Raw genomic sequence first — 24,754 nt, forward strand, 5'->3', positions numbered from 1 at the left:
GAAGTCCATGGAGGAGCCAACAAAATGCCAGCCCGGTCCTCTGACGGCACTCCTCTCCACTCCACAGGCGGTTTGATTTGTGAAATTCTGCGCAAACCCTGACCCACGGCTTGCGACGGTACCCTGACCTCCTTTAGGGCCGCATAAGTGGAGATGCCAGGGATTGAACCCGGAAACTCATACATGCGAAGCATGCGTTCTACCACTGAGCTACATCCCCCTCAGACACTGTCATAAAGATGCCGCTTCGTGAACAAAATTTTCTTTCACTCTAACTCGTCAGGCCTTTGTTCCACAAGCAGTTTCATTTCTCCTGGAAAGTCAAATTCCCGGCTATTGTGGGCAGCTGCTCTGCACTTGGTGTTGTGCTTTACTGCTGCAGCAATAGGAAGCCAAGTTCGCTACTTGCTCTGTTTTGCAACATGCACCGCAATCCACAAATGTTGGTAGCGGGCAGAGCACGAGCTTCTTTTCACAGGCACCTTTTCGTGTCGGCTGTGAACCTTGCAAACTAGCTACTCTTTCTCGAGGCTTGCGGCGGTCCCCAAAGTCCATTCAGTGCTGCATAAATGGAGATGCCGGGGATTGAACCCGGGGCCTCATACATGCAAAGCATGCGCTCTACCACTGAGCTACATCCCCTTCAGTGGTTGTCAAATGATTACACTTCCCAGCCTAGACGTTGTGCCGTGCAAGAGGCCTCTATTCCTATTTGTGGAAGTCCACGGAGGAGCCAACAAAATACTAGCCCGGTCCTCTGACGGCGCTCCTCTCCACTCCACAGGCGGTTTGATTTGTGAAATTCTGCGCAAACCTTGAACCACGGCTTGCGGCCATCCCCAAAGTGCTGCAAAAGTGGAGATGCCGGGGATTGAACCCGGGGCCTCATACATGCAAAGCATGCGCTCTACCACTGAGCTACATCCCCTTCAGAAGTTGTCAAAAGATTACACTTCCCAGCCTAGACGTTGTGCCGTGCAAGAGGCTTATAATGCTAATTGTCGAAGTGCACGTTTGAGCCAACAAAGTAACAGCCGGGTCCTCTGACGGTGCTCCTCTCCGCTCCACAGGCTGTTTGATTTATGAAATTCTGCGCAAACCCTGAGCCACGGCTTGCGGTTGTACCCAGACCTCCTTTGGGGACATATAAGTGGAGATGCCGGGGATTGAACCCGGGACCTCATACATGCGAAGCATGCGCTCTACCACTGAGCTACATCCCCTTCAGTATTCATCAAAAGATTATACTTCCTAGTACAGACGTTGTGCCGTGCAAGAGGCCTACATTCCTAATCGTGGAAGTCCACGGAGGAGCCGAGAAAATACTAGCCAGGTCTTCTCCACTCCACAGGCGGTTTGATTTGTGAATTTCTGCGCAAACCCTGAACCACGGCTTGCGGTGGTCCCCAAAGTCCCTTCAGTGCTGCATAAATGGAGATGCCGGGGATTGAACCCGGGGCCTCATACATGCAAAGCATGCGCTCTACCACTGAGCTACATCCCCTTCAGTGATTGTCGAAAGATTACACTTCCCAGCCTAGACGTTGTGCCGTGCAAGAGGCCTCTTTTCCTAATTGTGGAAGTCCATGGAGGAGCCAACAAAATGCCAGCCCGGTCCTCTGACGGCACTCCTCTCCACTCCACAGGCGGTTTGATTTGTGAAATTCTGCGCAAACCCTGACCCACGGCTTGCGACGGTACCCTGACCTCCTTTAGGGCCGCATAAGTGGAGATGCCGGGGATTGAACCCGGGACCTCATACATGCGAAGCATGCGCTCTACCACTGAGCTACATCCCCCTCAGACACTGTCATAAAGATGCCACTTCGTGAACAAAATTTTCTTTCACTCTAACTCGTCAGGCCTTTGTTCCACAAGCAGTTTCATTTCTCCTGGAAAGTCAAATTCCCGGCTATTGTGGGCAGCTGCTCTGCACTTGGTGTTGTGCTTTACTGCTGCAGCAATAGGAAGCCAAGTTCGCTACTTGCTCTGTTTTGCAACATGCACCGCAATCCACAAATGTTGGTAGCGGGCAGAGCACGAGCTTCTTTTCACAGGCACCTTTTCGTGTCGGCTGTGAACCTTGCAAACTAGCTACTCTTTCTCGAGGCTTGCGGCGGTCCCCAAAGTCCATTCAGTGCTGCATAAATGGAGATGCCGGGGATTGAACCCGGGGCCTCATACATGCAAAGCATGCGCTCTACCACTGAGCTACATCCCCTTCAGTGGTTGTCAAATGATTACACTTCCCAGCCTAGACGTTGTGCCGTGCAAGAGGCCTCTATTCCTATTTGTGGAAGTCCACGGAGGAGCCAACAAAATACTAGCCCGGTCCTCTGACGGCGCTCCTCTCCACTCCACAGGCGGTTTGATTTGTGAAATTCTGCGCAAACCTTGAACCACGGCTTGCGGCCATCCCCAAAGTGCTGCAAAAGTGGAGATGCCGGGGATTGAACCCGGGGCCTCATACATGCAAAGCATGCGCTCTACCACTGAGCTACATCCCCTTCAGAAGTTGTCAAAAGATTACACTTCCCAGCCTAGACGTTGTGCCGTGCAAGAGGCTTATAATGCTAATTGTCGAAGTGCACGTTTGAGCCAACAAAGTAACAGCCGGGTCCTCTGACGGTGCTCCTCTCCGCTCCACAGGCTGTTTGATTTATGAAATTCTGCGCAAACCCTGAGCCACGGCTTGCGGTTGTACCCAGACCTCCTTTGGGGACATATAAGTGGAGATGCCGGGGATTGAACCCGGGACCTCATACATGCGAAGCATGCGCTCTACCACTGAGCTACATCCCCTTCAGTATTCATCAAAAGATTATACTTCCTAGTACAGACGTTGTGCCGTGCAAGAGGCCTACATTCCTAATCGTGGAAGTCCACGGAGGAGCCGAGAAAATACTAGCCAGGTCTTCTCCACTCCACAGGCGGTTTGATTTGTGAATTTCTGCGCAAACCCTGAACCACGGCTTGCGGTGGTCCCCAAAGTCCCTTCAGTGCTGCATAAATGGAGATGCCGGGGATTGAACCCGGGGCCTCATACATGCAAAGCATGCGCTCTACCACTGAGCTACATCCCCTTCAGTGATTGTCGAAAGATTACACTTCCCAGCCTAGACGTTGTGCCGTGCAAGAGGCCTCTTTTCCTAATTGTGGAAGTCCATGGAGGAGCCAACAAAATGCCAGCCCGGTCCTCTGACGGCACTCCTCTCCACTCCACAGGCGGTTTGATTTGTGAAATTCTGCGCAAACCCTGACCCACGGCTTGCGACGGTACCCTGACCTCCTTTAGGGCCGCATAAGTGGAGATGCCGGGGATTGAACCCGGGACCTCATACATGCGAAGCATGCGCTCTACCACTGAGCTACATCCCCCTTAGACACTGTCATAAAGATGCCGCTTCGTGAACAAAATTGTCTTTCACTCTAACTCGTCAGGCCTTTGTTCCACAAGCAGTTTCATTTCTCCTGGAAAGTCAAATTCCCGGCTATTGTGGGCAGCTGCTCTGCACTTGGTGTTGTGCTTTACTGCTGCAGCAATAGGAAGCCAAGTTCGCTACTTGCTCTGTTTTGCAACATGCACCGCAATCCACAAATGTTGGTAGCGGGCAGAGCACGAGCTTCTTTTCACAGGCACCTTTTCGTGTCGGCTGTGAACCTTGCAAACTAGCTACTCTTTCTCGAGGCTTGCGGCGGTCCCCAAAGTCCATTCAGTGCTGCATAAATGGAGATGCCGGGGATTGAACCCGGGGCCTCATACATGCAAAGCATGCGCTCTACCACTGAGCTACATCCCCTTCAGTGGTTGTCAAATGATTACACTTCCCAGCCTAGACGTTGTGCCGTGCAAGAGGCCTCTATTCCTATTTGTGGAAGTCCACGGAGGAGCCAACAAAATACTAGCCCGGTCCTCTGACGGCGCTCCTCTCCACTCCACAGGCGGTTTGATTTGTGAAATTCTGCGCAAACCTTGAACCACGGCTTGCGGCCATCCCCAAAGTGCTGCAAAAGTGGAGATGCCGGGGATTGAACCCGGGGCCTCATACATGCAAAGCATGCGCTCTACCACTGAGCTACATCCCCTTCAGAAGTTGTCAAAAGATTACACTTCCCAGCCTAGACGTTGTGCCGTGCAAGAGGCTTATAATGCTAATTGTCGAAGTGCACGTTTGAGCCAACAAAGTAACAGCCGGGTCCTCTGACGGTGCTCCTCTCCGCTCCACAGGCTGTTTGATTTATGAAATTCTGCGCAAACCCTGAGCCACGGCTTGCGGTTGTACCCAGACCTCCTTTGGGGACATATAAGTGGAGATGCCGGGGATTGAACCCGGGACCTCATACATGCGAAGCATGCGCTCTACCACTGAGCTACATCCCCTTCAGTATTCATCAAAAGATTATACTTCCTAGTACAGACGTTGTGCCGTGCAAGAGGCCTACATTCCTAATCGTGGAAGTCCACGGAGGAGCCGAGAAAATACTAGCCAGGTCTTCTCCACTCCACAGGCGGTTTGATTTGTGAATTTCTGCGCAAACCCTGAACCACGGCTTGCGGTGGTCCCCAAAGTCCCTTCAGTGCTGCATAAATGGAGATGCCGGGGATTGAACCCGGGGCCTCATACATGCAAAGCATGCGCTCTACCACTGAGCTACATCCCCTTCAGTGATTGTCGAAAGATTACACTTCCCAGCCTAGACGTTGTGCCGTGCAAGAGGCCTCTTTTCCTAATTGTGGAAGTCCATGGAGGAGCCAACAAAATGCCAGCCCGGTCCTCTGACGGCACTCCTCTCCACTCCACAGGCGGTTTGATTTGTGAAATTCTGCGCAAACCCTGACCCACGGCTTGCGACGGTACCCTGACCTCCTTTAGGGCCGCATAAGTGGAGATGCCGGGGATTGAACCCGGGACCTCATACATGCGAAGCATGCGCTCTACCACTGAGCTACATCCCCCTCAGACACTGTCATAAAGATGCCGCTTCGTGAACAAAATTGTCTTTCACTCTAACTCGTCAGGCCTTTGTTCCACAAGCAGTTTCATTTCTCCTGGAAAGTCAAATTCCCGGCTATTGTGGGCAGCTGCTCTGCACTTGGTGTTGTGCTTTACTGCTGCAGCAATAGGAAGCCAAGTTCGCTACTTGCTCTGTTTTGCAACATGCACCGCAATCCACAAATGTTGGTAGCGGGCAGAGCACGAGCTTCTTTTCACAGGCACCTTTTCGTGTCGGCTGTGAACCTTGCAAACTAGCTACTCTTTCTCGAGGCTTGCGGCGGTCCCCAAAGTCCATTCAGTGCTGCATAAATGGAGATGCCGGGGATTGAACCCGGGGCCTCATACATGCAAAGCATGCGCTCTACCACTGAGCTACATCCCCTTCAGTGGTTGTCAAATGATTACACTTCCCAGCCTAGACGTTGTGCCGTGCAAGAGGCCTCTATTCCTATTTGTGGAAGTCCACGGAGGAGCCAACAAAATACTAGCCCGGTCCTCTGACGGCGCTCCTCTCCACTCCACAGGCGGTTTGATTTGTGAAATTCTGCGCAAACCTTGAACCACGGCTTGCGGCCATCCCCAAAGTGCTGCAAAAGTGGAGATGCCGGGGATTGAACCCGGGGCCTCATACATGCAAAGCATGCGCTCTACCACTGAGCTACATCCCCTTCAGAAGTTGTCAAAAGATTACACTTCCCAGCCTAGACGTTGTGCCGTGCAAGAGGCTTATAATGCTAATTGTCGAAGTGCACGTTTGAGCCAACAAAGTAACAGCCGGGTCCTCTGACGGTGCTCCTCTCCGCTCCACAGGCTGTTTGATTTATGAAATTCTGCGCAAACCCTGAGCCACGGCTTGCGGTTGTACCCAGACCTCCTTTGGGGACATATAAGTGGAGATGCCGGGGATTGAACCCGGGACCTCATACATGCGAAGCATGCGCTCTACCACTGAGCTACATCCCCTTCAGTATTCATCAAAAGATTATACTTCCTAGTACAGACGTTGTGCCGTGCAAGAGGCCTACATTCCTAATCGTGGAAGTCCACGGAGGAGCCGAGAAAATACTAGCCAGGTCTTCTCCACTCCACAGGCGGTTTGATTTGTGAATTTCTGCGCAAACCCTGAACCACGGCTTGCGGTGGTCCCCAAAGTCCCTTCAGTGCTGCATAAATGGAGATGCCGGGGATTGAACCCGGGGCCTCATACATGCAAAGCATGCGCTCTACCACTGAGCTACATCCCCTTCAGTGATTGTCGAAAGATTACACTTCCCAGCCTAGACGTTGTGCCGTGCAAGAGGCCTCTTTTCCTAATTGTGGAAGTCCATGGAGGAGCCAACAAAATGCCAGCCCGGTCCTCTGACGGCACTCCTCTCCACTCCACAGGCGGTTTGATTTGTGAAATTCTGCGCAAACCCTGACCCACGGCTTGCGACGGTACCCTGACCTCCTTTAGGGCCGCATAAGTGGAGATGCCGGGGATTGAACCCGGGACCTCATACATGCGAAGCATGCGCTCTACCACTGAGCTACATCCCCCTCAGACACTGTCATAAAGATGCCACTTCGTGAACAAAATTTTCTTTCACTCTAACTCGTCAGGCCTTTGTTCCACAAGCAGTTTCATTTCTCCTGGAAAGTCAAATTCCCGGCTATTGTGGGCAGCTGCTCTGCACTTGGTGTTGTGCTTTACTGGTGCAGCAATAGGAAGCCAAGTTCGCTACTTGCTCTGTTTTGCAACATCCACCGCAATCCACAAATGTTGGTAGCCGGCAGAGCACGAGCTTCTTTTCACAGGCACCTTTTCGTGTCGGCTGTGAACCTTGCAAACTAGCTACTCTTTCTCGAGGCTTGCGGCGGTCCCCAAAGTCCATTCAGTGCTGCATAAATGGAGATGCCGGGGATTGAACCCGGGGCCTCATACATGCAAAGCATGCGCTCTACCACTGAGCTACATCCCCTTCAGTGGTTGTCAAATGATTACACTTCCCAGCCTAGACGTTGTGCCGTGCAAGAGGCCTCTATTCCTATTTGTGGAAGTCCACGGAGGAGCCAACAAAATACTAGCCCGGTCCTCTGACGGCGCTCCTCTCCACTCCACAGGCGGTTTGATTTGTGAAATTCTGCGCAAACCTTGAACCACGGCTTGCGGCCATCCCCAAAGTGCTGCAAAAGTGGAGATGCCGGGGATTGAACCCGGGGCCTCATACATGCAAAGCATGCGCTCTACCACTGAGCTACATCCCCTTCAGAAGTTGTCAAAAGATTACACTTCCCAGCCTAGACGTTGTGCCGTGCAAGAGGCTTATAATGCTAATTGTCGAAGTGCACGTTTGAGCCAACAAAGTAACAGCCGGGTCCTCTGACGGTGCTCCTCTCCGCTCCACAGGCTGTTTGATTTATGAAATTCTGCGCAAACCCTGAGCCACGGCTTGCGGTTGTACCCAGACCTCCTTTGGGGACATATAAGTGGAGATGCCGGGGATTGAACCCGGGACCTCATACATGCGAAGCATGCGCTCTACCACTGAGCTACATCCCCTTCAGTATTCATCAAAAGATTATACTTCCTAGTACAGACGTTGTGCCGTGCAAGAGGCCTACATTCCTAATCGTGGAAGTCCACGGAGGAGCCGAGAAAATACTAGCCAGGTCTTCTCCACTCCACAGGCGGTTTGATTTGTGAATTTCTGCGCAAACCCTGAACCACGGCTTGCGGTGGTCCCCAAAGTCCCTTCAGTGCTGCATAAATGGAGATGCCGGGGATTGAACCCGGGGCCTCATACATGCAAAGCATGCGCTCTACCACTGAGCTACATCCCCTTCAGTGATTGTCGAAAGATTACACTTCCCAGCCTAGACGTTGTGCCGTGCAAGAGGCCTCTTTACCTAATTGTGGAAGTCCATGGAGGAGCCAACAAAATGCCAGCCCGGTCCTCTGACGGCACTCCTCTCCACTCCACAGGCGGTTTGATTTGTGAAATTCTGCGCAAACCCTGACCCACGGCTTGCGACGGTACCCTGACCTCCTTTAGGGCCGCATAAGTGGAGATGCCGGGGATTGAACCCGGGACCTCATACATGCGAAGCATGCGCTCTACCACTGAGCTACATCCCCCTCAGACACTGTCATAAAGATGCCGCTTCGTGAACAAAATTTTCTTTCACTCTAACTCGTCAGGCCTTTGTTCCACAAGCAGTTTCATTTCTCCTGGAAAGTCAAATTCCCGGCTATTGTGGGCAGCTGCTCTGCACTTGGTGTTGTGCTTTACTGGTGCAGCAATAGGAAGCCAAGTTCGCTACTTGCTCTGTTTTGCAACATGCACCGCAATCCACAAATGTTGGTAGCGGGCAGAGCACGAGCTTCTTTTCACAGGCACCTTTTCGTGTCGGCTGTGAACCTTGCAAACTAGCTACTCTTTCTCGAGGCTTGCGGCGGTCCCCAAAGTCCATTCAGTGCTGCATAAATGGAGATGCCGGGGATTGAACCTGGGGCCTCATACATGCAAAGCATGCGCTCTACCACTGAGCTACATCCCCTTCAGTGGTTGTCAAATGATTACACTTCCCAGCCTAGACGTTGTGCCGTGCAAGAGGCCTCTATTCCTATTTGTGGAAGTCCACGGAGGAGCCAACAAAATACTAGCCCGGTCCTCTGACGGCGCTCCTCTCCACTCCACAGGCGGTTTGATTTGTGAAATTCTGCGCAAACCTTGAACCACGGCTTGCGGCCATCCCCAAAGTGCTGCAAAAGTGGAGATGCCGGGGATTGAACCCGGGGCCTCATACATGCAAAGCATGCGCTCTACCACTGAGCTACATCCCCTTCAGAAGTTGTCAAAAGATTACACTTCCCAGCCTAGACGTTGTGCCGTGCAAGAGGCTTATAATGCTAATTGTCGAAGTGCACGTTTGAGCCAACAAAGTAACAGCCGGGTCCTCTGACGGTGCTCCTCTCCGCTCCACAGGCTGTTTGATTTATGAAATTCTGCGCAAACCCTGAGCCACGGCTTGCGGTTGTACCCAGACCTCCTTTGGGGACATATAAGTGGAGATGCCGGGGATTGAACCCGGGACCTCATACATGCGAAGCATGCGCTCTACCACTGAGCTACATCCCCTTCAGTATTCATCAAAAGATTATACTTCCTAGTACAGACGTTGTGCCGTGCAAGAGGCCTACATTCCTAATCGTGGAAGTCCACGGAGGAGCCGAGAAAATACTAGCCAGGTCTTCTCCACTCCACAGGCGGTTTGATTTGTGAATTTCTGCGCAAACCCTGAACCACGGCTTGCGGTGGTCCCCAAAGTCCCTTCAGTGCTGCATAAATGGAGATGCCGGGGATTGAACCCGGGGCCTCATACATGCAAAGCATGCGCTCTACCACTGAGCTACATCCCCTTCAGTGATTGTCAAAAGATTACACTTCCCAGCCTAGACGTTGTGCCGTGCAAGAGGCCTCTTTTCCTAATTGTGGAAGTCCATGGAGGAGCCAACAAAATGCCAGCCCGGTCCTCTGACGGCACTCCTCTCCACTCCACAGGCGGTTTGATTTGTGAAATTCTGTGCAAACCCTGACCCACGGCTTGCGACGGTACCCTGACCTCCTTTAGGGCCGCATAAGTGGAGATGCCGGGGATTGAACCCGGGACCTCATACATGCGAAGCATGCGCTCTACCACTGAGCTACATCCCCCTCAGACACTGTCATAAAGATGCCGCTTCGTGAACAAAATTTTCTTTCACTCTAACTCGTCAGGCCTTTGTTCCACAAGCAGTTTCATTTCTCCTGGAAAGTCAAATTCCCGGCTATTGTGGGCAGCTGCTCTGCACTTGGTGTTGTGCTTTACTGGTGCAGCAATAGGAAGCCAAGTTCGCTACTTGCTCTGTTTTGCAACATGCACCGCAATCCACAAATGTTGGTAGCGGGCAGAGCACGAGCTTCTTTTCACAGGCACCTTTTCGTGTCGGCTGTGAACCTTGCAAACTAGCTACTCTTTCTCGAGGCTTGCGGCGGTCCCCAAAGTCCATTCAGTGCTGCATAAATGGAGATGCCGGGGATTGAACCTGGGGCCTCATACATGCAAAGCATGCGCTCTACCACTGAGCTACATCCCCTTCAGTGGTTGTCAAATGATTACACTTCCCAGCCTAGACGTTGTGCCGTGCAAGAGGCCTCTATTCCTATTTGTGGAAGTCCACGGAGGAGCCAACAAAATACTAGCCCGGTCCTCTGACGGCGCTCCTCTCCACTCCACAGGCGGTTTGATTTGTGAAATTCTGCGCAAACCTTGAACCACGGCTTGCGGCCATCCCCAAAGTGCTGCAAAAGTGGAGATGCCGGGGATTGAACCCGGGGCCTCATACATGCAAAGCATGCGCTCTACCACTGAGCTACATCCCCTTCAGAAGTTGTCAAAAGATTACACTTCCCAGCCTAGACGTTGTGCCGTGCAAGAGGCTTATAATGCTAATTGTCGAAGTGCACGTTTGAGCCAACAAAGTAACAGCCGGGTCCTCTGACGGTGCTCCTCTCCGCTCCACAGGCTGTTTGATTTATGAAATTCTGCGCAAACCCTGAGCCACGGCTTGCGGTTGTACCCAGACCTCCTTTGGGGACATATAAGTGGAGATGCCGGGGATTGAACCCGGGACCTCATACATGCGAAGCATGCGCTCTACCACTGAGCTACATCCCCTTCAGTATTCATCAAAAGATTATACTTCCTAGTACAGACGTTGTGCCGTGCAAGAGGCCTACATTCCTAATCGTGGAAGTCCACGGAGGAGCCGAGAAAATACTAGCCAGGTCTTCTCCACTCCACAGGCGGTTTGATTTGTGAATTTCTGCGCAAACCCTGAACCACGGCTTGCGGTGGTCCCCAAAGTCCCTTCAGTGCTGCATAAATGGAGATGCCGGGGATTGAACCCGGGGCCTCATACATGCAAAGCATGCGCTCTACCACTGAGCTACATCCCCTTCAGTGATTGTCAAAAGATTACACTTCCCAGCCTAGACGTTGTGCCGTGCAAGAGGCCTCTTTTCCTAATTGTGGAAGTCCATGGAGGAGCCAACAAAATGCCAGCCCGGTCCTCTGACGGCACTCCTCTCCACTCCACAGGCGGTTTGATTTGTGAAATTCTGCGCAAACCCTGACCCACGGCTTGCGACGGTACCCTGACCTCCTTTAGGGCCGCATAAGTGGAGATGCCGGGGATTGAACCCGGGACCTCATACATGCGAAGCATGCGCTCTACCACTGAGCTACATCCCCCTCAGACACTGTCATAAAGATGCCGCTTCGTGAACAAAATTTTCTTTCACTCTAACTCGTCAGGCCTTTGTTCCACAAGCAGTTTCATTTCTCCTGGAAAGTCAAATTCCCGGCTATTGTGGGCAGCTGCTCTGCACTTGGTGTTGTGCTTTACTGGTGCAGCAATAGGAAGCCAAGTTCGCTACTTGCTCTGTTTTGCAACATGCACCGCAATCCACAAATGTTGGTAGCGGGCAGAGCACGAGCTTCTTTTCACAGGCACCTTTTCGTGTCGGCTGTGAACCTTGCAAACTAGCTACTCTTTCTCGAGGCTTGCGGCGGTCCCCAAAGTCCATTCAGTGCTGCATAAATGGAGATGCCGGGGATTGAACCTGGGGCCTCATACATGCACTCTACCACTGAGCTACATCCCCTTCAGTGGTTGTCAAATGATTACACTTCCCAGCCTAGACGTTGTGCCGTGCAAGAGGCCTCTATTCCTATTTGTGGAAGTCCACGGAGGAGCCAACAAAATACTAGCCCGGTCCTCTGACGGCGCTCCTCTCCACTCCACAGGCGGTTTGATTTGTGAAATTCTGCGCAAACCTTGAACCACGACTTGCGGCCATCCCCAAAGTGCTGCAAAAGTGGAGATGCCGGGGATTGAACCCGGGGCCTCATACATGCAAAGCATGCGCTCTACCACTGAGCTACATCCCCTTCAGAAGTTGTCAAAAGATTACACTTCCCAGCCTAGACGTTGTGCCGTGCAAGAGGCTTATAATGCTAATTGTCGAAGTGCACGTTTGAGCCAACAAAGTAACAGCCGGGTCCTCTGACGGTGCTCCTCTCCGCTCCACAGGCTGTTTGATTTATGAAATTCTGCGCAAACCCTGAGCCACGGCTTGCGGTTGTACCCAGACCTCCTTTGGGGACATATAAGTGGAGATGCCGGGGATTGAACCCGGGACCTCATACATGCGAAGCATGCGCTCTACCACTGAGCTACATCCCCTTCAGTATTCATCAAAAGATTATACTTCCTAGTACAGACGTTGTGCCGTGCAAAAGGCCTACGTTCCTAATCGTGGAAGTCCACGGAGGAGCCGAGAAAATACTAGCCAGGTCTTCTCCACTCCACAGGCGGTTTGATTTGTGAATTTCTGCGCAAACCCTGAACCACGGCTTGCGGTGGTCCCCAAAGTCCCTTCAGTGCTGCATAAATGGAGATGCCGGGGATTGAACCCGGGGCCTCATACATGCAAAGCATGCGCTCTACCACTGAGCTACATCCCCTTCAGTGATTGTCAAAAGATTACACTTCCCAGCCTAGACGTTGTGCCGTGCAAGAGGCCTCTTTACCTAATTGTGGAAGTCCATGGAGGAGCCAACAAAATGCCAGCCCGGTCCTCTGACGGCACTCCTCTCCACTCCACAGGCGGTTTGATTTGTGAAATTCTGCGCAAACCCTGACCCACGGCTTGCGACGGTACCCTGACCTCCTTTAGGGCCGCATAAGTGGAGATGCCGGGGATTGAACCCGGGACCTCATACATGCGAAGCATGCGCTCTACCACTGAGCTACATCCCCCTCAGACACTGTCATAAAGATGCCGCTTCGTGAACAAAATTTTCTTTCACTCTAACTCGTCAGGCCTTTGTTCCACAAGCAGTTTCATTTCTCCTGGAAAGTCAAATTCCCGGCTATTGTGGGCAGCTGCTCTGCACTTGGTGTTGTGCTTTACTGGTGCAGCAATAGGAAGCCAAGTTCGCTACTTGCTCTGTTTTGCAACATGCACCGCAATCCACAAATGTTGGTAGCGGGCAGAGCACGAGCTTCTTTTCACAGGCACCTTTTCGTGTCGGCTGTGAACCTTGCAAACTAGCTACTCTTTCTCGAGGCTTGCGGCGGTCCCCAAAGTCCATTCAGTGCTGCATAAATGGAGATGCCGGGGATTGAACCTGGGGCCTCATACATGCAAAGCATGCGCTCTACCACTGAGCTACATCCCCTTCAGTGGTTGTCAAATGATTACACTTCCCAGCCTAGACGTTGTGCCGTGCAAGAGGCCTCTATTCCTATTTGTGGAAGTCCACGGAGGAGCCAACAAAATACTAGCCCGGTCCTCTGACGGCGCTCCTCTCCACTCCACAGGCGGTTTGATTTGTGAAATTCTGCGCAAACCTTGAACCACGGCTTGCGGCCATCCCCAAAGTGCTGCAAAAGTGGAGATGCCGGGGATTGAACCCGGGGCCTCATACATGCAAAGCATGCGCTCTACCACTGAGCTACATCCCCTTCAGAAGTTGTCAAAAGATTACACTTCCCAGCCTAGACGTTGTGCCGTGCAAGAGGCTTATAATGCTAATTGTCGAAGTGCACGTTTGAGCCAACAAAGTAACAGCCGGGTCCTCTGACGGTGCTCCTCTCCGCTCCACAGGCTGTTTGATTTATGAATTCTGCGCAAACCCTGAGCCACGGCTTGCGGTTGTACCCAGACCTCCTTTGGGGACATATAAGTGGAGATGCCGGGGATTGAACCCGGGACCTCATACATGCGAAGCATGCGCTCTACCACTGAGCTACATCCCCTTCAGTATTCATCAAAAGATTATACTTCCTAGTACAGACGTTGTGCCGTGCAAGAGGCCTACATTCCTAATCGTGGAAGTCCACGGAGGAGCCGAGAAAATACTAGCCAGGTCTTCTCCACTCCACAGGCGGTTTGATTTGTGAATTTCTGCGCAAACCCTGAACCACGGCTTGCGGTGGTCCCCAAAGTCCCTTCAGTGCTGCATAAATGGAGATGCCGGGGATTGAACCCGGGGCCTCATACATGCAAAGCATGCGCTCTACCACTGAGCTACATCCCCTTCAGTGATTGTCAAAAGATTACACTTCCCAGCCTAGACGTTGTGCCGTGCAAGAGGCCTCTTTTCCTAATTGTGGAAGTCCATGGAGGAGCCAACAAAATGCCAGCCCGGTCCTCTGACGGCACTCCTCTCCACTCCACAGGCGGTTTGATTTTGTGAAATTCTGCGCAAACCCTGACCCACGGCTTGCGACGGTACCCTGACCTCCTTTAGGGCCGCATAAGTGGAGATGCCGGGGATTGAACCCGGGACCTCATACATGCGAAGCATGCGCTCTACCACTGAGCTACATCCCCCTCAGACACTGTCATAAAGATGCCGCTTCGTGAACAAAATTTTCTTTCACTCTAACTCGTCAGGCCTTTGTTCCACAAGCAGTTTCATTTCTCCTGGAAAGTCAAATTCCCGGCTATTGTGGGCAGCTGCTCTGCACTTGGTGTTGTGCTTTACTGGTGCAGCAATAGGAAGCCAAGTTCGCTACTTGCTCTGTTTTGCAACATGCACCGCAATCCACAAATGTTGGTAGCGGGCAGAGCACGAGCTTCTTTTCACAGGCACCTTTTCGTGTCGGCTGTGAACCTTGCAAACTAGCTACTCTTTCTCGAGGCTTGCGGCGGTCCCCAAAGTCCATTCAGTGCTGCATAAATGGAGATGCCGGGGATTGAACCTGGGGCCTCATACATGCACTCTACCACTGAGCTACATCCCCTTCAGTGGTTGTCAAATGATTACACTTCCCAGCCTAGACGTTGTGCCGTGCAAGAGGCCTCTATTCCTATTTGTGGAAGTCCACGGAGGAGCCAACAAAATACTAGCCCGGTCCTCTGACGGCGCTCCTCTCCACTCCACAGGCGGTTTGATTTGTGAAATTCTGCGCAAACCTTGAACCACGGCTTGCGGCCATCCCCAAAGTGCTGCAAAAGTGGAGATGCCGGGGATTGAACCCGGGGCCTCATACATGCAAAGCATGCGCTCTACCACTGAGCTACATCCCCTTCAGAAGTTGTCAAAAGATTACACTTCCCAGCCTAGACGTTGTGCCGTGCAAGAGGCTTATAATGCTAATTGTCGAAGTGCACGTTTGAGCCAACAAAGTAACAGCCGGGTCCTCTGACGGTGCTCCTCTCCGCTCCACAGGCTGTTTGATTTATGAAATTCTGCGCAAACCCTGAGCCACGGCTTGCGGTTGTACCCAGACCTCCTTTGGGGACATATAAGTGGAGATGCCGGGGATTGAACCCGGGATCTCATACATGCGAAGCATGCGCTCTACCACTGAGCTACATCCCCTTCAGTATTCATCAAAAGATTATACTTCCTAGTACAGACGTTGTGCCGTGCAAGAGGCCTACATTCCTAATCGTGGAAGTCCACGGAGGAGCCGAGAAAATACTAGCCAGGTCTTCTCCACTCCACAGGCGGTTTGATTTGTGAATTTCTGCGCAAACCCTGAACCACGGCTTGCGGTGGTCCCCAAAGTCCCTTCAGTGCTGCATAAATGGAGATGCCGGGGATTGAACCCGGGGCCTCATACATGCAAAGCATGCGCTCTACCACTGAGCTACATCCCCTTCAGTGATTGTCGAAAGATTACACTTCCCAGCCTAGACGTTGTGCCGTGCAAGAGGCCTCTTTTCCTAATTGTGGAAGTCCATGGAGGAGCCAACAAAATGCCAGCCCGGTCCTCTGACGGCACTCCTCTCCACTCCACAGGCGGTTTGATTTGTGAAATTCTGCGCAAACCCTGACCCACGGCTTGCGACGGTACCCTGACCTCCTTTAGGGCCGCATAAGTGGAGATGCCGGGGATTGAACCCGGGACCTCATACATGCGAAGCATGCGCTCTACCACTGAGCTACATCCCCCTCAGACACTGTCATAAAGATGCCGCTTCGTGAACAAAATTTTCTTTCACTCTAACTCGTCAGGCCTTTGTTCCACAAGCAGTTTCATTTCTCCTGGAAAGTCAAATTCCCGGCTATTGTGGGCAGCTGCTCTGCACTTGGTGTTGTGCTTTACTGGTGCAGCAATAGGAAGCCAAGTTCGCTACTTGCTCTGTTTTGCAACATGCACCGCAATCCACAAATGTTGGTAGCGGGCAGAGCACGAGCTTCTTTTCACAGGCACCTTTTCGTGTCGGCTGTGAACCTTGCAAACTAGCTACTCTTTCTCGAGGCTTGCGGCGGTCCCCAAAGTCCATTCAGTGCTGCATAAATGGAGATGCCGGGGATTGAACCCGGGGCCTCATACATGCAAAGCATGCGCTCTACCACTGAGCTACATCCCCTTCAGTGGTTGTCAAATGATTACACTTCCCAGCCTAGACGTTGTGCCGTGCAAGAGGCCTCTATTCCTATTTGTGGAAGTCCACGGAGGAGCCAACAAAATACTAGCCCGGTCCTCTGACGGCGCTCCTCTCCACTCCACAGGCGGTTTGATTTGTGAAATTCTGCGCAAACCTTGAACCACGGCTTGCGGCCATCCCCAAAGTGCTGCAAAAGTGGAGATGCCGGGGATTGAACCCGGGGCCTCATACATGCAAAGCATGCGCTCTACCACTGAGCTACATCCCCTTCAGAAGTTGTCAAAAGATTACACTTCCCAGCCTAGAGGTTGTGCCGTGCAAGAGGCTTATAATGCTAATTGTCGAAGTGCACGTTTGAGCCAACAAAGTAACAGCCGGGTCCTCTGACGGTGCTCCTCTCCGCTCCACAGGCTGTTTGATTTATGAAATTCTGCGCAAACCCTGAGCCACGGCTTGCGGTTGTACCCAGACCTCCTTTGGGGACATATAAGTGGAGATGCCGGGATGAACCCGGGACCTCATACATGCGAAGCATGCGCTCTACCACTGAGCTACATCCCCTTCAGTATTCATCAAAAGATTATACTTCCTAGTACAGACGTTGTGCCGTGCAAAAGGCCTACATTCCTAATCGTGGAAGTCCACGGAGGAGCCGAGAAAATACTAGCCAGGTCTTCTCCACTCCACAGGCGGTTTGATTTGTGAATTTCTGCGCAAACCCTGAACCACGGCTTGCGGTGGTCCCCAAAGTCCCTTCAGTGCTGCATAAATGGAGATGCCGGGGATTGAACCCGGGGCCTCATACATGCAAAGCATGCGCTCTACCACTGAGCTACATCCCCTTCAGTGATTGTCGAAAGATTACACTTCCCAGCCTAGACGTTGTGCCGTGCAAGAGGCCTCTTTTCCTAATTGTGGAAGTCCATGGAGGAGCCAACAAAATGCCAGCCCGGTCCTCTGACGGCACTCCTCTCCACTCCACAGGCGGTTTGATTTGTGAAATTCTGCGCAAACCCTGACCCACGGCTTGCGACGGTACCCTGACCTCCTTTAGGGCCGCATAAGTGGAGATGCCGGGGATTGAACCCGGGACCTCATACATGCGAAGCATGCGCTCTACCACTGAGCTACATCCCCCTCAGACACTGTCATAAAGATGCCACTTCGTGAACAAAATTTTCTTTCACTCTAACTCGTCAGGCCTTTGTTCCACAAGCAGTTTCATTTCTCCTGGAAAGTCAAATTCCCGGCTATTGTGGGCAGCTGCTCTGCACTTGGTGTTGTGCTTTACTGCTGCAGCAATAGGAAGCCAAGTTCGCTACTTGCTCTGTTTTGCAACATGCACCGCAATCCACAAATGTTGGTAGCGGGCAGAGCACGAGCTTCTTTTCACAGGCACCTTTTCGTGTCGGCTGTGAACCTTGCAAACTAGCTACTCTTTCTCGAGGCTTGCGGCGGTCCCCAAAGTCCATTCAGTGCTGCATAAATGGAGATGCCGGGGATTGAACCCGGGGCCTCATACATGCAAAGCATGCGCTCTACCACTGAGCTACATCCCCTTCAGTGGTTGTCAAATGATTACACTTCCCAGCCTAGATGTTGTGCCGTGCAAGAGGCCTCTATTCCTATTTGTGGAAGTCCACGGAGGAGCCAACAAAATACTAGCCCGGTCCTCTGACGGCGCTCCTCTCCACTCCACAGGCGGTTTGATTTGTGAAATTCTGCGCAAACCTTGAACCACGGCTTGCGGCCATCCCCAAAGTGCTGCAAAAGTGGAGATGCCGGGGATTGAACCCGGGGCCTCATACATGCAAAGCATGCGCTCTACCACTGAGCTACATCCCCTTCAGAAGTTGTCAGAAGATTACACTTCCCAGCCTAGACGTTGTGCCGTGCAAGAGGCTTATAATGCTAATTGTCGAAGTGCACGTTTGAGCCAACAAAGTAACAGCCGGGTCCTCTGACGGTGCTCCTCTCCGCTCCACAGGCTGTTTGATTTATGAAATTCTGCGCAAACCCTGAGCCACGGCTTGCGGTTGTACCCAGACCTCCTTTGGGGACATATAAGTGGAGATGCCGGGGATTGAACCCGGGACCTCATACATGCGAAGCATGCGCTCTACCACTGAGCTACATCCCCTTCAGTATTCATCAAAAGATTATACTTCCTAGTACAGACGTTGTGCCGTGCAAGAGGCCTACATTCCTAATCGTGGAAGTCCACGGAGGAGCCGAGAAAATACTAGCCAGGTCTTCTCCACTCCACAGGCGGTTTGATTTGTGAATTTCTGCGCAAACCCTGAACCACGGCTTGCGGTGGTCCCCAAAGTCCCTTCAGTGCTGCATAAATGGAGATGCCGGGGATTGAACCCGGGGCCTCATACATGCAAAGCATGCGCTCTACCACTGAGCTACATCCCCTTCAGTGATTGTCGAAAGATTACACTTCCCAGCCTAGACGTTGTGCCGTGCAAGAGGCCTCTTTTCCTAATTGTGGAAGTCCATGGAGGAGCCAACAAAATGCCAGCCCGGTCCTCTGACGGCACTCCTCTCCACTCCACAGGCGGTTTGATTTGTGAAATTCTGCGCAAACCCTGACCCACGGCTTGCGACGGTACCCTGACCTCCTTTAGGGCCGCATAAGTGGAGATGCCGGGGATTGAACCCGGGACCTCATACATGCGAAGCATGCGCTCTACCACTGAGCTACATCCCCCTTAGACACTGTCATAAAGATGCCGCTTCGTGAACAAAATTGTCTTTCACTCTAACTCGTCAGGCCTTTGTTCCACAAGCAGTTTCATTTCTCCTGGAAAGTCAAATTCCCGGCTATTGTGGGCAGCTGCTCTGCACTTGGTGTTGTGCTTTACTGCTGCAGCAATAGGAAGCCAAGTTCGCTACTTGCTCTGTTTTGCAACATGCACCGCAATCCACAAATGTTGGTAGCGGGCAGAGCACGAGCTTCTTTTCACAGGCACCTTTTCGTGTCGGCTGTGAACCTTGCAAACTAGCTACTCTTTCTCGAGGCTTGCGGCGGTCCCCAAAGTCCATTCAGTGCTGCATAAATGGAGATGCCGGGGATTGAACCCGGGGCCTCATACATGCAAAGCATGCGCTCTACCACTGAGCTACATCCCCTTCAGTGGTTGTCAAATGATTACACTTCCCAGCCTAGACGTTGTGCCGTGCAAGAGGCCTCTATTCCTATTTGTGGAAGTCCACGGAGGAGCCAACAAAATACTAGCCCGGTCCTCTGACGGCGCTCCTCTCCACTCCACAGGCGGTTTGATTTGTGAAATTCTGCGCAAACCTTGAACCACGGCTTGCGGCCATCCCCAAAGTGCTGCAAAAGTGGAGATGCCGGGGATTGAACCCGGGGCCTCATACATGCAAAGCATGCGCTCTACCACTGAGCTACATCCCCTTCAGAAGTTGTCAAAAGATTACACTTCCCAGCCTAGACGTTGTGCCGTGCAAGAGGCTTATAATGCTAATTGTCGAAGTGCACGTTTGAGCCAACAAAGTAACAGCCGGGTCCTCTGACGGTGCTCCTCTCCGCTCCACAGGCTGTTTGATTTATGAAATTCTGCGCAAACCCTGAGCCACGGCTTGCGGTTGTACCCAGACCTCCTTTGGGGACATATAAGTGGAGATGCCGGGGATTGAACCCGGGACCTCATACATGCGAAGCATGCGCTCTACCACTGAGCTACATCCCCTTCAGTATTCATCAAAAGATTATACTTCCTAGTACAGACGTTGTGCCGTGCAAGAGGCCTACATTCCTAATCGTGGAAGTCCACGGAGGAGCCGAGAAAATACTAGCCAGGTCTTCTCCACTCCACAGGCGGTTTGATTTGTGAATTTCTGCGCAAACCCTGAACCACGGCTTGCGGTGGTCCCCAAAGTCCCTTCAGTGCTGCATAAATGGAGATGCCGGGGATTGAACCCGGGGCCTCATACATGCAAAGCATGCGCTCTACCACTGAGCTACATCCCCTTCAGTGATTGTCGAAAGATTACACTTCCCAGCCTAGACGTTGTGCCGTGCAAGAGGCCTCTTTTCCTAATTGTGGAAGTCCATGGAGGAGCCAACAAAATGCCAGCCCGGTCCTCTGACGGCACTCCTCTCCACTCCACAGGCGGTTTGATTTGTGAAATTCTGCGCAAACCCTGACCCACGGCTTGCGACGGTACCCTGACCTCCTTTAGGGCCGCATAAGTGGAGATGCCGGGGATTGAACCCGGGACCTCATACATGCGAAGCATGCGCTCTACCACTGAGCTACATCCCCCTCTGACACTGTCATAAAGATGCCGCTTCGTGAACAAAATTGTCTTTCACTCTAACTCGTCAGGCCTTTGTTCCACAAGCAGTTTCATTTCTCCTGGAAAGTCAAATTCCCGGCTATTGTGGGCAGCTGCTCTGCACTTGGTGTTGTGCTTTACTGCTGCAGCAATAGGAAGCCAAGTTCGCTACTTGCTCTGTTTTGCAACATGCACCGCAATCCACAAATGTTGGTAGCGGGCAGAGCACGAGCTTCTTTTCACAGGCACCTTTTCGTGTCGGCTGTGAACCTTGCAAACTAGCTACTCTTTCTCGAGGCTTGCGGCGGTCCCCAAAGTCCATTCAGTGCTGCATAAATGGAGATGCCGGGGATTGAACCCGGGGCCTCATACATGCAAAGCATGCGCTCTACCACTGAGCTACATCCCCTTCAGTGGTTGTCAAATGATTACACTTCCCAGCCTAGACGTTGTGCCGTGCAAGAGGCCTCTTTTCCTAATTGTAGAAGTCCATGGAGGAGCCAACAAAATGCCAGCCCGGTCCTCTGACGGCACTCCTCTCCACTCCACAGGCGGTTTGATTTGTGAAATTCTGCGCAAACCCTGACCCACGGCTTGCGACGGTACCCTGACCTCCTTTAGGGCCGCATAAGTGGAGATGCCAGGGATTGAACCCGGAAACTCATACATGCGAAGCATGCGTTCTACCACTGAGCTACATCCCCCTCAGACACTGTCATAAAGATGCCGCTTCGTGAACAAAATTTTCTTTCACTCTAACTCGTCAGGCCTTTGTTCCACAAGCAGTTTCATTTCTCCTGGAAAGTCAAATTCCCGGCTATTGTGGGCAGCTGCTCTGCACTTGGTGTTGTGCTTTACTGCTGCAGCAATAGGAAGCCAAGTTCGCTACTTGCTCTGTTTTGCAACATGCACCGCAATCCACAAATGTTGGTAGCGGGCAGAGCACGAGCTTCTTTTCACAGGCACCTTTTCGTGTCGGCTGTGAACCTTGCAAACTAGCTACTCTTTCTCGAGGCTTGCGGCGGTCCCCAAAGTCCATTCAGTGCTGCATAAATGGAGATGCCGGGGATTGAACCCGGGGCCTCATACATGCAAAGCATGCGCTCTACCACTGAGCTACATCCCCTTCAGTGGTTGTCAAATGATTACACTTCCCAGCCTAGACGTTGTGCCGTGCAAGAGGCCTCTATTCCTATTTGTGGAAGTCCACGGAGGAGCCAACAAAATACTAGCCCGGTCCTCTGACGGCGCTCCTCTCCACTCCACAGGCGGTTTGATTTGTGAAATTCTGCGCAAACCTTGAACCACGGCTTGCGGCCATCCCCAAAGTGCTGCAAAAGTGGAGATGCCGGGGATTGAACCCGGGGCCTCATACATGCAAAGCATGCGCTCTACCACTGAGCTACATCCCCTTCAGAAGTTGTCAAAAGATTACACTTCCCAGCCTAGACGTTGTGCCGTGCAAGAGGCTTATAATGCTAATTGTCGAAGTGCACGTTTGAGCCAACAAAGTAACAGCCGGGTCCTCTGACGGTGCTCCTCTCCGCTCCACAGGCTGTTTGATTTATGAAATTCTGCGCAAACCCTGAGCCACGGCTTGCGGTTGTACCCAGACCTCCTTTGGGGACATATAAGTGGAGATGCCGGGGATTGAACCCGGGACCTCATACATGCGAAGCATGCGCTCTACCACTGAGCTACATCCCCTTCAGTATTCATCAAAAGATTATACTTCCTAGTACAGACGTTGTGCCGTGCAAGAGGCCTACATTCCTAATCGTGGAAGTCCACGGAGGAGCCGAGAAAATACTAGCCAGGTCTTCTCCACTCCACAGGCGGTTTGATTTGTGAATTTCTGCGCAAACCCTGAACCACGGCTTGCGGTGGTCCCCAAAGTCCCTTCAGTGCTGCATAAATGGAGATGCCGGGGATTGAACCCGGGGCCTCATACATGCAAAGCATGCGCTCTACCACTGAGCTACATCCCCTTCAGTGATTGTCGAAAGATTACACTTCCCAGCCTAGACGTTGTGCCGTGCAAGAGGCCTCTTTTCCTAATTGTGGAAGTCCATGGAGGAGCCAACAAAATGCCAGCCCGGTCCTCTGACGGCACTCCTCTCCACTCCACAGGCGGTTTGATTTGTGAAATTCTGCGCAAACCCTGACCCACGGCTTGCGACGGTACCCTGACCTCCTTTAGGGCCGCATAAGTGGAGATGCCGGGGATTGAACCCGGGACCTCATACATGCGAAGCATGCGCTCTACCACTGAGCTACATCCCCCTCAGACACTGTCATAAAGATGCCACTTCGTGAACAAAATTTTCTTTCACTCTAACTCGTCAGGCCTTTGTTCCACAAGCAGTTTCATTTCTCCTGGAAAGTCAAATTCCCGGCTATTGTGGGCAGCTGCTCTGCACTTGGTGTTGTGCTTTACTGGTGCAGCAATAGGAAGCCAAGTTCGCTACTTGCTCTGTTTTGCAACATGCACCGCAATCCACAAATGTTGGTAGCCGGCAGAGCACGAGCTTCTTTTCACAGGCACCTTTTCGTGTCGGCTGTGAACCTTGCAAACTAGCTACTCTTTCTCGAGGCTTGCGGCGGTCCCCAAAGTCCATTCAGTGCTGCATAAATGGAGATGCCGGGGATTGAACCCGGGGCCTCATACATGCAAAGCATGCGCTCTACCACTGAGCTACATCCCCTTCAGTGGTTGTCAAATGATTACACTTCCCAGCCTAGACGTTGTGCCGTGCAAGAGGCCTCTATTCCTATTTGTGGAAGTCCACGGAGGAGCCAACAAAATACTAGCCCGGTCCTCTGACGGCGCTCCTCTCCACTCCACAGGCGGTTTGATTTGTGAAATTCTGCGCAAACCTTGAACCACGGCTTGCGGCCATCCCCAAAGTGCTGCAAAAGTGGAGATGCCGGGGATTGAACCCGGGGCCTCATACATGCAAAGCATGCGCTCTACCACTGAGCTACATCCCCTTCAGAAGTTGTCAAAAGATTACACTTCCCAGCCTAGACGTTGTGCCGTGCAAGAGGCTTATAATGCTAATTGTCGAAGTGCACGTTTGAGCCAACAAAGTAACAGCCGGGTCCTCTGACGGTGCTCCTCTCCGCTCCACAGGCTGTTTGATTTATGAAATTCTGCGCAAACCCTGAGCCACGGCTTGCGGTTGTACCCAGACCTCCTTTGGGGACATATAAGTGGAGATGCCGGGGATTGAACCCGGGACCTCATACATGCGAAGCATGCGCTCTACCACTGAGCTACATCCCCTTCAGTATTCATCAAAAGATTATACTTCCTAGTACAGACGTTGTGCCGTGCAAGAGGCCTACATTCCTAATCGTGGAAGTCCACGGAGGAGCCGAGAAAATACTAGCCAGGTCTTCTCCACTCCACAGGCGGTTTGATTTGTGAATTTCTGCGCAAACCCTGAACCACGGCTTGCGGTGGTCCCCAAAGTCCCTTCAGTGCTGCATAAATGGAGATGCCGGGGATTGAACCCGGGGCCTCATACATGCAAAGCATGCGCTCTACCACTGAGCTACATCCCCTTCAGTGATTGTCGAAAGATTACACTTCCCAGCCTAGACGTTGTGCCGTGCAAGAGGCCTCTTTACCTAATTGTGGAAGTCCATGGAGGAGCCAACAAAATGCCAGCCCGGTCCTCTGACGGCACTCCTCTCCACTCCACAGGCGGTTTGATTTGTGAAATTCTGCGCAAACCCTGACCCACGGCTTGCGACGGTACCCTGACCTCCTTTAGGGCCGCATAAGTGGAGATGCCGGGGATTGAACCCGGGACCTCATACATGCGAAGCATGCGCTCTACCACTGAGCTACATCCCCCTCAGACACTGTCATAAAGATGCCGCTTCGTGAACAAAATTTTCTTTCACTCTAACTCGTCAGGCCTTTGTTCCACAAGCAGTTTCATTTCTCCTGGAAAGTCAAATTCCCGGCTATTGTGGGCAGCTGCTCTGCACTTGGTGTTGTGCTTT

General features: G+C 52.2%; 76 non-coding genes across 76 annotated transcripts; all 76 read right to left on the reverse strand.

The window, feature by feature from the left end:
* Nucleotides 1-148: 148 nt before the first annotated feature.
* On the reverse strand, nt 149-220 carry trnaa-cgc (transfer RNA alanine (anticodon CGC)). The gene has a single exon. It is a non-coding gene; the product is annotated as a tRNA-Ala (tRNA).
* A 350-nt stretch (nt 221-570) lies between these two features.
* trnaa-ugc (transfer RNA alanine (anticodon UGC)) lies at nt 571-642 on the reverse strand. Its single transcript has one exon. It is a non-coding gene; the product is annotated as a tRNA-Ala (tRNA).
* Nucleotides 643-856: 214 nt separating this feature from the next.
* trnaa-ugc (transfer RNA alanine (anticodon UGC)) lies at nt 857-928 on the reverse strand. The gene has a single exon. It is a non-coding gene; the product is annotated as a tRNA-Ala (tRNA).
* A 223-nt stretch (nt 929-1,151) lies between these two features.
* On the reverse strand, nt 1,152-1,223 carry trnaa-cgc (transfer RNA alanine (anticodon CGC)). Its single transcript has one exon. It is a non-coding gene; the product is annotated as a tRNA-Ala (tRNA).
* Nucleotides 1,224-1,432: 209 nt separating this feature from the next.
* On the reverse strand, nt 1,433-1,504 carry trnaa-ugc (transfer RNA alanine (anticodon UGC)). Its single transcript has one exon. It is a non-coding gene; the product is annotated as a tRNA-Ala (tRNA).
* Nucleotides 1,505-1,727: 223 nt separating this feature from the next.
* On the reverse strand, nt 1,728-1,799 carry trnaa-cgc (transfer RNA alanine (anticodon CGC)). Its single transcript has one exon. It is a non-coding gene; the product is annotated as a tRNA-Ala (tRNA).
* Nucleotides 1,800-2,149: 350 nt separating this feature from the next.
* On the reverse strand, nt 2,150-2,221 carry trnaa-ugc (transfer RNA alanine (anticodon UGC)). The gene has a single exon. It is a non-coding gene; the product is annotated as a tRNA-Ala (tRNA).
* Nucleotides 2,222-2,435: 214 nt separating this feature from the next.
* On the reverse strand, nt 2,436-2,507 carry trnaa-ugc (transfer RNA alanine (anticodon UGC)). The gene has a single exon. It is a non-coding gene; the product is annotated as a tRNA-Ala (tRNA).
* Nucleotides 2,508-2,730: 223 nt separating this feature from the next.
* trnaa-cgc (transfer RNA alanine (anticodon CGC)) lies at nt 2,731-2,802 on the reverse strand. The gene has a single exon. It is a non-coding gene; the product is annotated as a tRNA-Ala (tRNA).
* Nucleotides 2,803-3,011: 209 nt separating this feature from the next.
* trnaa-ugc (transfer RNA alanine (anticodon UGC)) lies at nt 3,012-3,083 on the reverse strand. The gene has a single exon. It is a non-coding gene; the product is annotated as a tRNA-Ala (tRNA).
* Nucleotides 3,084-3,306: 223 nt separating this feature from the next.
* trnaa-cgc (transfer RNA alanine (anticodon CGC)) lies at nt 3,307-3,378 on the reverse strand. Its single transcript has one exon. It is a non-coding gene; the product is annotated as a tRNA-Ala (tRNA).
* Nucleotides 3,379-3,728: 350 nt separating this feature from the next.
* Nucleotides 3,729-3,800, reverse strand: trnaa-ugc (transfer RNA alanine (anticodon UGC)). Its single transcript has one exon. It is a non-coding gene; the product is annotated as a tRNA-Ala (tRNA).
* A 214-nt stretch (nt 3,801-4,014) lies between these two features.
* On the reverse strand, nt 4,015-4,086 carry trnaa-ugc (transfer RNA alanine (anticodon UGC)). The gene has a single exon. It is a non-coding gene; the product is annotated as a tRNA-Ala (tRNA).
* Nucleotides 4,087-4,309: 223 nt separating this feature from the next.
* On the reverse strand, nt 4,310-4,381 carry trnaa-cgc (transfer RNA alanine (anticodon CGC)). Its single transcript has one exon. It is a non-coding gene; the product is annotated as a tRNA-Ala (tRNA).
* Nucleotides 4,382-4,590: 209 nt separating this feature from the next.
* Nucleotides 4,591-4,662, reverse strand: trnaa-ugc (transfer RNA alanine (anticodon UGC)). The gene has a single exon. It is a non-coding gene; the product is annotated as a tRNA-Ala (tRNA).
* Nucleotides 4,663-4,885: 223 nt separating this feature from the next.
* trnaa-cgc (transfer RNA alanine (anticodon CGC)) lies at nt 4,886-4,957 on the reverse strand. The gene has a single exon. It is a non-coding gene; the product is annotated as a tRNA-Ala (tRNA).
* Nucleotides 4,958-5,307: 350 nt separating this feature from the next.
* trnaa-ugc (transfer RNA alanine (anticodon UGC)) lies at nt 5,308-5,379 on the reverse strand. The gene has a single exon. It is a non-coding gene; the product is annotated as a tRNA-Ala (tRNA).
* Nucleotides 5,380-5,593: 214 nt separating this feature from the next.
* Nucleotides 5,594-5,665, reverse strand: trnaa-ugc (transfer RNA alanine (anticodon UGC)). Its single transcript has one exon. It is a non-coding gene; the product is annotated as a tRNA-Ala (tRNA).
* Nucleotides 5,666-5,888: 223 nt separating this feature from the next.
* Nucleotides 5,889-5,960, reverse strand: trnaa-cgc (transfer RNA alanine (anticodon CGC)). The gene has a single exon. It is a non-coding gene; the product is annotated as a tRNA-Ala (tRNA).
* A 209-nt stretch (nt 5,961-6,169) lies between these two features.
* Nucleotides 6,170-6,241, reverse strand: trnaa-ugc (transfer RNA alanine (anticodon UGC)). The gene has a single exon. It is a non-coding gene; the product is annotated as a tRNA-Ala (tRNA).
* Nucleotides 6,242-6,464: 223 nt separating this feature from the next.
* trnaa-cgc (transfer RNA alanine (anticodon CGC)) lies at nt 6,465-6,536 on the reverse strand. The gene has a single exon. It is a non-coding gene; the product is annotated as a tRNA-Ala (tRNA).
* Nucleotides 6,537-6,886: 350 nt separating this feature from the next.
* Nucleotides 6,887-6,958, reverse strand: trnaa-ugc (transfer RNA alanine (anticodon UGC)). Its single transcript has one exon. It is a non-coding gene; the product is annotated as a tRNA-Ala (tRNA).
* A 214-nt stretch (nt 6,959-7,172) lies between these two features.
* trnaa-ugc (transfer RNA alanine (anticodon UGC)) lies at nt 7,173-7,244 on the reverse strand. The gene has a single exon. It is a non-coding gene; the product is annotated as a tRNA-Ala (tRNA).
* Nucleotides 7,245-7,467: 223 nt separating this feature from the next.
* trnaa-cgc (transfer RNA alanine (anticodon CGC)) lies at nt 7,468-7,539 on the reverse strand. The gene has a single exon. It is a non-coding gene; the product is annotated as a tRNA-Ala (tRNA).
* Nucleotides 7,540-7,748: 209 nt separating this feature from the next.
* Nucleotides 7,749-7,820, reverse strand: trnaa-ugc (transfer RNA alanine (anticodon UGC)). The gene has a single exon. It is a non-coding gene; the product is annotated as a tRNA-Ala (tRNA).
* Nucleotides 7,821-8,043: 223 nt separating this feature from the next.
* Nucleotides 8,044-8,115, reverse strand: trnaa-cgc (transfer RNA alanine (anticodon CGC)). The gene has a single exon. It is a non-coding gene; the product is annotated as a tRNA-Ala (tRNA).
* A 350-nt stretch (nt 8,116-8,465) lies between these two features.
* On the reverse strand, nt 8,466-8,537 carry trnaa-ugc (transfer RNA alanine (anticodon UGC)). The gene has a single exon. It is a non-coding gene; the product is annotated as a tRNA-Ala (tRNA).
* Nucleotides 8,538-8,751: 214 nt separating this feature from the next.
* Nucleotides 8,752-8,823, reverse strand: trnaa-ugc (transfer RNA alanine (anticodon UGC)). Its single transcript has one exon. It is a non-coding gene; the product is annotated as a tRNA-Ala (tRNA).
* A 223-nt stretch (nt 8,824-9,046) lies between these two features.
* trnaa-cgc (transfer RNA alanine (anticodon CGC)) lies at nt 9,047-9,118 on the reverse strand. The gene has a single exon. It is a non-coding gene; the product is annotated as a tRNA-Ala (tRNA).
* Nucleotides 9,119-9,327: 209 nt separating this feature from the next.
* On the reverse strand, nt 9,328-9,399 carry trnaa-ugc (transfer RNA alanine (anticodon UGC)). The gene has a single exon. It is a non-coding gene; the product is annotated as a tRNA-Ala (tRNA).
* Nucleotides 9,400-9,622: 223 nt separating this feature from the next.
* On the reverse strand, nt 9,623-9,694 carry trnaa-cgc (transfer RNA alanine (anticodon CGC)). The gene has a single exon. It is a non-coding gene; the product is annotated as a tRNA-Ala (tRNA).
* A 350-nt stretch (nt 9,695-10,044) lies between these two features.
* On the reverse strand, nt 10,045-10,116 carry trnaa-ugc (transfer RNA alanine (anticodon UGC)). Its single transcript has one exon. It is a non-coding gene; the product is annotated as a tRNA-Ala (tRNA).
* A 214-nt stretch (nt 10,117-10,330) lies between these two features.
* trnaa-ugc (transfer RNA alanine (anticodon UGC)) lies at nt 10,331-10,402 on the reverse strand. Its single transcript has one exon. It is a non-coding gene; the product is annotated as a tRNA-Ala (tRNA).
* A 223-nt stretch (nt 10,403-10,625) lies between these two features.
* Nucleotides 10,626-10,697, reverse strand: trnaa-cgc (transfer RNA alanine (anticodon CGC)). The gene has a single exon. It is a non-coding gene; the product is annotated as a tRNA-Ala (tRNA).
* Nucleotides 10,698-10,906: 209 nt separating this feature from the next.
* trnaa-ugc (transfer RNA alanine (anticodon UGC)) lies at nt 10,907-10,978 on the reverse strand. Its single transcript has one exon. It is a non-coding gene; the product is annotated as a tRNA-Ala (tRNA).
* A 223-nt stretch (nt 10,979-11,201) lies between these two features.
* On the reverse strand, nt 11,202-11,273 carry trnaa-cgc (transfer RNA alanine (anticodon CGC)). Its single transcript has one exon. It is a non-coding gene; the product is annotated as a tRNA-Ala (tRNA).
* Nucleotides 11,274-11,900: 627 nt separating this feature from the next.
* trnaa-ugc (transfer RNA alanine (anticodon UGC)) lies at nt 11,901-11,972 on the reverse strand. Its single transcript has one exon. It is a non-coding gene; the product is annotated as a tRNA-Ala (tRNA).
* A 223-nt stretch (nt 11,973-12,195) lies between these two features.
* Nucleotides 12,196-12,267, reverse strand: trnaa-cgc (transfer RNA alanine (anticodon CGC)). The gene has a single exon. It is a non-coding gene; the product is annotated as a tRNA-Ala (tRNA).
* Nucleotides 12,268-12,476: 209 nt separating this feature from the next.
* trnaa-ugc (transfer RNA alanine (anticodon UGC)) lies at nt 12,477-12,548 on the reverse strand. Its single transcript has one exon. It is a non-coding gene; the product is annotated as a tRNA-Ala (tRNA).
* A 223-nt stretch (nt 12,549-12,771) lies between these two features.
* trnaa-cgc (transfer RNA alanine (anticodon CGC)) lies at nt 12,772-12,843 on the reverse strand. Its single transcript has one exon. It is a non-coding gene; the product is annotated as a tRNA-Ala (tRNA).
* Nucleotides 12,844-13,193: 350 nt separating this feature from the next.
* On the reverse strand, nt 13,194-13,265 carry trnaa-ugc (transfer RNA alanine (anticodon UGC)). The gene has a single exon. It is a non-coding gene; the product is annotated as a tRNA-Ala (tRNA).
* A 214-nt stretch (nt 13,266-13,479) lies between these two features.
* Nucleotides 13,480-13,551, reverse strand: trnaa-ugc (transfer RNA alanine (anticodon UGC)). Its single transcript has one exon. It is a non-coding gene; the product is annotated as a tRNA-Ala (tRNA).
* Nucleotides 13,552-13,773: 222 nt separating this feature from the next.
* trnaa-cgc (transfer RNA alanine (anticodon CGC)) lies at nt 13,774-13,845 on the reverse strand. The gene has a single exon. It is a non-coding gene; the product is annotated as a tRNA-Ala (tRNA).
* Nucleotides 13,846-14,054: 209 nt separating this feature from the next.
* On the reverse strand, nt 14,055-14,126 carry trnaa-ugc (transfer RNA alanine (anticodon UGC)). Its single transcript has one exon. It is a non-coding gene; the product is annotated as a tRNA-Ala (tRNA).
* A 224-nt stretch (nt 14,127-14,350) lies between these two features.
* trnaa-cgc (transfer RNA alanine (anticodon CGC)) lies at nt 14,351-14,422 on the reverse strand. Its single transcript has one exon. It is a non-coding gene; the product is annotated as a tRNA-Ala (tRNA).
* Nucleotides 14,423-15,049: 627 nt separating this feature from the next.
* trnaa-ugc (transfer RNA alanine (anticodon UGC)) lies at nt 15,050-15,121 on the reverse strand. Its single transcript has one exon. It is a non-coding gene; the product is annotated as a tRNA-Ala (tRNA).
* A 223-nt stretch (nt 15,122-15,344) lies between these two features.
* Nucleotides 15,345-15,416, reverse strand: trnaa-cgc (transfer RNA alanine (anticodon CGC)). Its single transcript has one exon. It is a non-coding gene; the product is annotated as a tRNA-Ala (tRNA).
* A 209-nt stretch (nt 15,417-15,625) lies between these two features.
* Nucleotides 15,626-15,697, reverse strand: trnaa-ugc (transfer RNA alanine (anticodon UGC)). Its single transcript has one exon. It is a non-coding gene; the product is annotated as a tRNA-Ala (tRNA).
* A 223-nt stretch (nt 15,698-15,920) lies between these two features.
* Nucleotides 15,921-15,992, reverse strand: trnaa-cgc (transfer RNA alanine (anticodon CGC)). The gene has a single exon. It is a non-coding gene; the product is annotated as a tRNA-Ala (tRNA).
* Nucleotides 15,993-16,342: 350 nt separating this feature from the next.
* On the reverse strand, nt 16,343-16,414 carry trnaa-ugc (transfer RNA alanine (anticodon UGC)). Its single transcript has one exon. It is a non-coding gene; the product is annotated as a tRNA-Ala (tRNA).
* A 214-nt stretch (nt 16,415-16,628) lies between these two features.
* trnaa-ugc (transfer RNA alanine (anticodon UGC)) lies at nt 16,629-16,700 on the reverse strand. The gene has a single exon. It is a non-coding gene; the product is annotated as a tRNA-Ala (tRNA).
* A 223-nt stretch (nt 16,701-16,923) lies between these two features.
* trnaa-cgc (transfer RNA alanine (anticodon CGC)) lies at nt 16,924-16,993 on the reverse strand. The gene has a single exon. It is a non-coding gene; the product is annotated as a tRNA-Ala (tRNA).
* Nucleotides 16,994-17,202: 209 nt separating this feature from the next.
* On the reverse strand, nt 17,203-17,274 carry trnaa-ugc (transfer RNA alanine (anticodon UGC)). The gene has a single exon. It is a non-coding gene; the product is annotated as a tRNA-Ala (tRNA).
* Nucleotides 17,275-17,497: 223 nt separating this feature from the next.
* On the reverse strand, nt 17,498-17,569 carry trnaa-cgc (transfer RNA alanine (anticodon CGC)). Its single transcript has one exon. It is a non-coding gene; the product is annotated as a tRNA-Ala (tRNA).
* Nucleotides 17,570-17,919: 350 nt separating this feature from the next.
* trnaa-ugc (transfer RNA alanine (anticodon UGC)) lies at nt 17,920-17,991 on the reverse strand. The gene has a single exon. It is a non-coding gene; the product is annotated as a tRNA-Ala (tRNA).
* A 214-nt stretch (nt 17,992-18,205) lies between these two features.
* On the reverse strand, nt 18,206-18,277 carry trnaa-ugc (transfer RNA alanine (anticodon UGC)). Its single transcript has one exon. It is a non-coding gene; the product is annotated as a tRNA-Ala (tRNA).
* Nucleotides 18,278-18,500: 223 nt separating this feature from the next.
* Nucleotides 18,501-18,572, reverse strand: trnaa-cgc (transfer RNA alanine (anticodon CGC)). Its single transcript has one exon. It is a non-coding gene; the product is annotated as a tRNA-Ala (tRNA).
* Nucleotides 18,573-18,781: 209 nt separating this feature from the next.
* On the reverse strand, nt 18,782-18,853 carry trnaa-ugc (transfer RNA alanine (anticodon UGC)). The gene has a single exon. It is a non-coding gene; the product is annotated as a tRNA-Ala (tRNA).
* Nucleotides 18,854-19,076: 223 nt separating this feature from the next.
* On the reverse strand, nt 19,077-19,148 carry trnaa-cgc (transfer RNA alanine (anticodon CGC)). Its single transcript has one exon. It is a non-coding gene; the product is annotated as a tRNA-Ala (tRNA).
* Nucleotides 19,149-19,498: 350 nt separating this feature from the next.
* Nucleotides 19,499-19,570, reverse strand: trnaa-ugc (transfer RNA alanine (anticodon UGC)). The gene has a single exon. It is a non-coding gene; the product is annotated as a tRNA-Ala (tRNA).
* Nucleotides 19,571-19,784: 214 nt separating this feature from the next.
* Nucleotides 19,785-19,856, reverse strand: trnaa-ugc (transfer RNA alanine (anticodon UGC)). The gene has a single exon. It is a non-coding gene; the product is annotated as a tRNA-Ala (tRNA).
* Nucleotides 19,857-20,079: 223 nt separating this feature from the next.
* On the reverse strand, nt 20,080-20,151 carry trnaa-cgc (transfer RNA alanine (anticodon CGC)). The gene has a single exon. It is a non-coding gene; the product is annotated as a tRNA-Ala (tRNA).
* Nucleotides 20,152-20,360: 209 nt separating this feature from the next.
* On the reverse strand, nt 20,361-20,432 carry trnaa-ugc (transfer RNA alanine (anticodon UGC)). Its single transcript has one exon. It is a non-coding gene; the product is annotated as a tRNA-Ala (tRNA).
* Nucleotides 20,433-20,655: 223 nt separating this feature from the next.
* On the reverse strand, nt 20,656-20,727 carry trnaa-cgc (transfer RNA alanine (anticodon CGC)). Its single transcript has one exon. It is a non-coding gene; the product is annotated as a tRNA-Ala (tRNA).
* Nucleotides 20,728-21,077: 350 nt separating this feature from the next.
* trnaa-ugc (transfer RNA alanine (anticodon UGC)) lies at nt 21,078-21,149 on the reverse strand. Its single transcript has one exon. It is a non-coding gene; the product is annotated as a tRNA-Ala (tRNA).
* Nucleotides 21,150-21,372: 223 nt separating this feature from the next.
* trnaa-cgc (transfer RNA alanine (anticodon CGC)) lies at nt 21,373-21,444 on the reverse strand. Its single transcript has one exon. It is a non-coding gene; the product is annotated as a tRNA-Ala (tRNA).
* Nucleotides 21,445-21,794: 350 nt separating this feature from the next.
* Nucleotides 21,795-21,866, reverse strand: trnaa-ugc (transfer RNA alanine (anticodon UGC)). Its single transcript has one exon. It is a non-coding gene; the product is annotated as a tRNA-Ala (tRNA).
* A 214-nt stretch (nt 21,867-22,080) lies between these two features.
* On the reverse strand, nt 22,081-22,152 carry trnaa-ugc (transfer RNA alanine (anticodon UGC)). Its single transcript has one exon. It is a non-coding gene; the product is annotated as a tRNA-Ala (tRNA).
* Nucleotides 22,153-22,375: 223 nt separating this feature from the next.
* On the reverse strand, nt 22,376-22,447 carry trnaa-cgc (transfer RNA alanine (anticodon CGC)). The gene has a single exon. It is a non-coding gene; the product is annotated as a tRNA-Ala (tRNA).
* Nucleotides 22,448-22,656: 209 nt separating this feature from the next.
* trnaa-ugc (transfer RNA alanine (anticodon UGC)) lies at nt 22,657-22,728 on the reverse strand. Its single transcript has one exon. It is a non-coding gene; the product is annotated as a tRNA-Ala (tRNA).
* Nucleotides 22,729-22,951: 223 nt separating this feature from the next.
* trnaa-cgc (transfer RNA alanine (anticodon CGC)) lies at nt 22,952-23,023 on the reverse strand. The gene has a single exon. It is a non-coding gene; the product is annotated as a tRNA-Ala (tRNA).
* Nucleotides 23,024-23,373: 350 nt separating this feature from the next.
* Nucleotides 23,374-23,445, reverse strand: trnaa-ugc (transfer RNA alanine (anticodon UGC)). The gene has a single exon. It is a non-coding gene; the product is annotated as a tRNA-Ala (tRNA).
* A 214-nt stretch (nt 23,446-23,659) lies between these two features.
* trnaa-ugc (transfer RNA alanine (anticodon UGC)) lies at nt 23,660-23,731 on the reverse strand. The gene has a single exon. It is a non-coding gene; the product is annotated as a tRNA-Ala (tRNA).
* A 223-nt stretch (nt 23,732-23,954) lies between these two features.
* On the reverse strand, nt 23,955-24,026 carry trnaa-cgc (transfer RNA alanine (anticodon CGC)). Its single transcript has one exon. It is a non-coding gene; the product is annotated as a tRNA-Ala (tRNA).
* A 209-nt stretch (nt 24,027-24,235) lies between these two features.
* trnaa-ugc (transfer RNA alanine (anticodon UGC)) lies at nt 24,236-24,307 on the reverse strand. Its single transcript has one exon. It is a non-coding gene; the product is annotated as a tRNA-Ala (tRNA).
* Nucleotides 24,308-24,530: 223 nt separating this feature from the next.
* On the reverse strand, nt 24,531-24,602 carry trnaa-cgc (transfer RNA alanine (anticodon CGC)). The gene has a single exon. It is a non-coding gene; the product is annotated as a tRNA-Ala (tRNA).
* Between the last annotated feature and the right edge of the window lie 152 nt (nt 24,603-24,754).

This window comes from Sardina pilchardus, chromosome 23 (genome assembly GCF_963854185.1).
Source record: "Sardina pilchardus chromosome 23, fSarPil1.1, whole genome shotgun sequence".
In the NCBI taxonomy this organism is placed as follows: domain Eukaryota; kingdom Metazoa; phylum Chordata; class Actinopteri; order Clupeiformes; family Clupeidae; genus Sardina; species Sardina pilchardus.